Raw genomic sequence first — 6,593 nt, 5'->3', positions numbered from 1 at the left:
GGTGACAGAGTGAGACTCTAACTTAAAAAAATAAAAAATTAAAATTAAAAAAATTTAAAATCTCTGGAATTCAATCAATGATAACCAAGTGCACAAAAAGACAAGAAAATGTGTATTTAATCATGGAAACAATAGAAAATTAATCAGGCTCATGGAGATAGGCCCATATCTTTGAACTATTGGATACAGATGCTAAATAGACTGTAAAGTAACTATGTTGCTTATGTTCAATGAGATAAAGTTGTGATTAAAGAGTTCAACAGAAAACTGGAATAGAAAAAAATGCATCACATATTTGAGAAAGAACAAAATAGAAATTTTAGAGCTCAAAATTCTGACTACTAACATTTCTAACTCAATGGATGAGTTTAACAACTGACTAGGCAAAGCTAAAAAGAGAATCACTAAGCTGGAAGGTAAGCCAGAAGAAACTATCATCACCTGGGGTAGCATCTTTGAGTGCTCACTGTTAAGCAGGTTTGACTCCCCATCTTTCCCAGTCAAGGAAGAAATGTGTGGCATGATTTTTTCTTTCTTTATGGCTGCATCATGTGACACTCAGTTCTTTGTTTCTGTGATATGTCCATCCAGGTTGCTGCAAAGTTCATGATTTTTTCTTTCTTTATGGCTGCATAATATTCCATTGTGTATATATGCCACATTTTTTTATCCAGTGCTCTTTTGATGGGCAGCACAGTTGATTCCATGTTCTTGCTATTGTGAACAATGCTATGATAGGCATACATTTATAGGTATCTTTTTAATAGAGTGATTTGAGTTCTTCCAGGTATATTCCCAGTAGGGGGATTGTGGGGTCATATGGAAGGTCGATTTTTAGATCTTTTAGGAATTGCCATACTGATTTTCACGAGGCTGTGGAAATAATTACTATTACCTTATAGATGCTAAGTACTATGTTATGGATGATGCAATAACTTCTCAGAAATACTTCAAGATAATTTTGGCAAAGACTTGCTTTCAAATGAAATAATTCAAAAATTTTCACCTAAACAGAAATATATTTAGAGTCATAAATCAGAATTGATCATTGTAATTTTATATGTAAACACACCATTAGATAATCTTTATTGCATTCTAAATAATAGTTGAAGCAAGCACCAATTATCTAAGAGATATTGATTAGCAGTATACATAGAATGCTATTTCAGCAAATGCTACATTTTTATAAAGAATCTTAGGGTTTAAATAACAACAAATGAGAATTAGTTATGCACCCTGGAGACATATTACTGAAATAGTTAATATTTTTTGAAGATTAACAAAAAAATGAGATACTAGCTACAGAGAAGGAATAGACAATTTTATTCTCGAACGACTGAATGTCATACCTTTCCTGATCATTCAGCAACTTCATAATCACTTTAAGCAAACTGGATTTGGACACCTTGAAATAGACGCAGACTTCGCTCTGCTGAGCTCTCAGTGACAAGAGCAATGTTAGACGGAGAGTGCAGAAAAGCTCTCCCCAACTACAATGTATTTCCATTTAAAATGCCAGTACTAACATGTTGTAACCATGACAGCAAAGAGGGTCTTTTTCCAGCTTCGTACAATAAAGAGATAGGATCTTTTAGCACAATATCCATCAAAAAGATTAAGTAATGAAACAGGACACATTGCTGTCACTTCTCCATTTGCCTGCTGTGCAGTACACAAAGAGAGAAAGGAGCCATCAGCCTGAGCAGCATTTTCCAATCTGGAAGCTTTTAGGAAAATTATAGGGCACGGAAGAACTACAGTTCGCATTAGAACTGATTGATGTCACTGTCAAAGGGGGGAACAATTCCTTGTCCTTTCCACAATAGGGATTTGTCTTCCACGAGCCAAGCTAATCACCTCCCATATTCACAAAATGAACGATACAGCTAATCAAAAGGCATATCCATTGTAGCTTCGTGGGTGCTTGGTTTAGCAAAAAATTGATTCTGATTTTCATAAATGCCAGTCAGCCTTGACTGTCTTGTCAACATCTGCACCAGTAATACAGTGTTGCTGGATTCTTGAAGGTGGCTGCAAGGTTCGGCCCTAGAAAGAGATCTGGCTCCTGTTAATATTGGTCAATGTTCTGATTCCAAATAAAGTGTAATCCAAGGTAGCATCACTTGAGTGATCATTGTTAAGCAGATTCAACTCCCTATCTTTCCCAATCAACCAGCCTCTTCACTGGAATCACATCTTGGCTCTGCTTCCTTCTGAATTTTAGCTCAGAGCTAACAGTGAACGATCAGCACATAACTGTGATATTCAGCAAAAGAAGGAGAAGAGGACGTGACTAGACAATTTAAAGTTTTAGCATTGTCTAAATCAATTATTTACCAAGCATGAGAGGTTTTAACTGTGCAAAATCATTGAAAAGAAAAAAAAAATTGAGGACATCTGTCCCAACTGGAGAAGACAGATTTATACCTAATAGACACATTTAAGAAAGTTAGGTACCATCGGTTTTTGGAAAAAAATAAGATGCTGGCATACTTGTCAAGCCATCCAGCCTAAATTTTATGAAAGTGTTAAATGATCTTTAAAAGTAGGCCTTCAGGGATTCTTGGACCACACAACTAAATTTGGTAATACACTTAGTAAAAAAAGATAAAGGAATCATAGAAAAGTCAAAGTCACAATTAAAACAAAGCTGGAAAAATTGTGTAAAACATGTTTGCATTATTTAGTTAAATTCCATTCAATATTAATGCTCATCATTCTAAAGATACCCTCTAAAAAGAATAAAAACAAGTCTAATAGCAAGTCTACATAAATTGCTTGATGAAAATTGGTCAAATTATAGCAACTGAGAAATAATCTGTTTTCAAATTTATTTAGCCTACTTCACCTTTGTTGCATACAAGTAGGGTACAACCACCATGTGCAATTGAAAGTATTGCAACAACACCAGGGTGAGTCTGTCTAGGTAGGAAGCAAAGTTTCATCAAGATGGAGCAATTGAAGAGAACTTAATAAAGGTAATGTCTATAGAGGTGTGGGCAAAGTTAATGAAACAGTAAGAGAAGTTGAAGTGCCTGGAGATAATGGAACAGGGAAAGAAGTAAGGATACAATTAATCTCATCAGAATGAGTGAGAGCTAGAGTCGTGAAGGAGAGGTTGCCCAGCAAAAGCAGTTGATGTCTTAGGGGCCCAGAGTCCCCCTGGAATCCTGAGACAAACAGGGAAGGGATGATGGAGGAACACCCTACTTCTTCTCTTCTCACTCCTCTGTCCTGCTGAGGCTTCATTAGATATCAACAGGAAACACACAGACAGGGAAATCTGGACAATGCAGCCCCAAGGATCAACATGCAGAGCAATACGTAGGAAACGGAAGGATTGAGAGTGAGTCTCAATGTGGAATGACCAGAAGACACGTATGTCTATTGGTAATTAAGTTTCACAAGACCAGTTGCAAACAAATGAGTAGATTTTTTTGCCCATTTGTAGTCATTTTAATTATCTCTGCCTCCAGTCTTTTATGACCATCAAGTTTTTGACTCTTCCCTTATGGTTGGATTATTAATCTTTTCTAATATTATGCAATTATAAGCAATGTTGTAATGAACATTCATTACTGAGAGGTACTGTAACAGTTATAGGAAAAGTGTACTTTTAAAGTATAATACACCTTAAATAAAACTAGTTTCACAACTTTTTAAGTGTATAGGTTTGTGACACAATAATTGTATACATACCCTTGAAAACACCATCAAGATATAGAACATTTACATTTCCCAAAAGTTCCCTAATGTCTCTTTGTAGTCAATCTCTTCCAACCAAGACGCACTCCAAGTGACCACCAGGCAAATTTCTATCAAATAGGTTAGTCTTACCAATGCTAGAATTTCATATAAATGATATCTTTTGCACAAATATCTGTGAAATGCAAACATGTTGTTGCACATATTAGTAAATTGCTTCTTTTTATTGCTAAGAAGTATTCCATTACATAAATAAGCTAAAATTTGGTAATTCGTTTACCTATCAAGGTTTTCAAATTTTAACTATCATGAATGACAGTGTCGTAAATATTTATTTAAGGAGAAGGATAGGTAAGATATACGGTAATTATACGCTTTACTTTATAAAAGTAGTAGACTGTTTTCCAAAGTGTTGTACCATTTGACACACCTACTGGAATGTATGTGAGTTCCAGTTGCTTGTGGGAGTCTCACCTCACACAGAGTCTCGCCAGTCTTTTTGATTTTAGCTGTTGTAGTGAATATACAGTGGTATCTTATTTTAATTTACATTTCCCTAATGACTATGGCTTTTGAGTATCTTTTCACTCTTTCGTTTTTGTTTTGCCATTTGTAGATCTTCTTTGATTAAAAGTTTGTTCAAATTATGCTTTAAAAAAATCCAGTTATTTATCTTGTATTTATCACAGACAAAAAAATATTGAAAAGGATGCTCTACCACAGGGGTCCCCAAGATCCAGGCAGCAGACCTGCCATCAGATCAATGGCAGTATTAGATTCTCATAGAAGTGCAAACCCTATTGTGAACTACACATGTAAGGGATCTGGATTGCACACTCCTTATGAGAATCTAATGCCCAAAAGGTTGGGTACCAATGCTCTGCAAGCTAGAACTCACTGGTAAAGACATGGGAATGCTTGAGAATGGTCAGCAATAAGGATGGGTCTGTGGGGACACTATGGCTACTCCTGTGTTTTAGTCTAATTATGGGTGTCTCCAAAGAAAACAAAGAAGGGAGAAACATAAGCCTTTAAGACTTGTCATAAAAGCAATTAGGCCATATAAGTAAATGTTAGGTAATTAGCACATTTGCTTTCTGTGTGCCCAAGAAATAATTTCTCAAATCTCTCTCTCTCTCTCTCTCTCTGTCTCTTTTTGTCTGATGCACTCCATCAAAAAACAAAAAACAAACAAACAAAAAAGTCAGGCATGGTGGTGACACCTGTAATCCCAGCACTTGGGGAGACTGAGGGGGGAGGCTCCCTTGAGGTCAGGAGTTTGAGACCAGTCTGGACAACATAGTGAGACCTACCTGTCTCTAAAATAAATGCAGTAATTAATTTGCGGGGGAAAAAGGTTCTCTAAATACTCTGACATCTTATAAGTTGATGATGTAATAACCCCAAACTTAATTTCCACCTAGTACAGTTCATAGCGTGACAGAGAACAGTCATTACTTACAGATGAAGTAATTTGCTTGTCATGTGGAAGTGAGGCTGTGTGATTTGCCATCTGGGGTGAAGTCCTATGAGTTCGGTTGTTATATAAATCTTTTCTGTGCAGAATTGTCATTTACGCTCCTGACATATGTGATTACTTTTTCTTGGCCTTTAAATTAGAGATCACTGGGTCTCTGTTGGGTTTTTCTCTAAACAAAAGAGTCAAACCTGTCATCTTTTCAAAGATTCACATACAGACAAGTTGAGATGCTTAATGTAACCTCTTAATGTTCTTGCTAAAAAACAAATATTCAAAAAATCAAAGTAATTTCTCAGTGATGGCATTTCATGTCACAAAGTAGCAACTCTGTTTTAGGACAAAAGAACTGAAGACCTTAAAGAATTGTTAATGCTAGTCTTATTCAAAATGTTTATTATTATATTAGTCACCCAAATTCTGTCTTCACTTAATATTGGTTCAGATTACATATAAGCATAGTATTGGTTCATTCTGGGTACTCAGTGGCAAAGTCATTTTTCTTTTAAAATCTAAAACAACACTTCAAGAAAATATAGGCAAATGAGCTCCAGAGGAAATCAGCTCTCTAATATTCTGTAGAGCTCCATCATTCATTATGTAAATGTTTCTATGTTGATTCCCAGATGACTGGGATATTCTGTCCTCTGTAGAGGCTGCAGCAGTCCTATTACATAGGACTTTGTGGCCCCAACATGATCATATCCATCCAGGTGCTGGGGAATGCCTCAGGGGTCTCTGTACTCAGGCCAAAGGAGCTCCTTGGAAAGGTGCCCTCCGTTGCTGAGAGGGTGATCTGGGTCTGTACCTCTCACCCCAAACTTGACGACTCCCCATGCCTCTACTGATTCCCTTCATCCTACAGTTGTACTTTCCAAAGAAGTTGCAGAAAACATCAACTTCCCCGCATGATCCTGTGTGAAAAGCCTGAAGCATCGCGAAGCAAACCCAAGCATGGTTCACGTTGCCTTGTTTTGAAGACTTGGGATGTCCCATGGATTTGTATATGAAATGTAATTACTTCACAGATTTCCTTTGATAAAGCAAATATGCTACATATGTAATCCACCAAGTACCCTTCCATCACAGTTTAAGGCACTATTCCATTCGTGTTTAAAATAAGGAGATTTTTGTGGGGAATTATCCTACTTCTACCACCAACATTCTCTATACTCAATTTTATCAGTAGTCCATACTAGCAGGGCTTTGCGATTATAAAAGTGATGCATGTTTATCATAGGACATTTAGAAAATACAAAAAAGATGAAAGAAAATAATAAAAATTATTTATAAACGCTTGCCTAGAGAAAACAAAATGTTCATACTTTGGAGTATGTTTTGCTGTAATTACCTTTCGTAGTATAAGGTTTCACATACACTCTTAAGAACAGCGAGAGTTTCTGAAATCTCC

This window comes from Carlito syrichta, unplaced genomic scaffold (genome assembly GCF_000164805.1).
Source record: "Carlito syrichta isolate Samal-C Ts95f unplaced genomic scaffold, Tarsius_syrichta-2.0.1 Scaffold304336, whole genome shotgun sequence".
Taxonomy (NCBI): Eukaryota; Metazoa; Chordata; class Mammalia; order Primates; family Tarsiidae; genus Carlito; species Carlito syrichta.
This window is presented reverse-complemented; position numbering follows the sequence as displayed.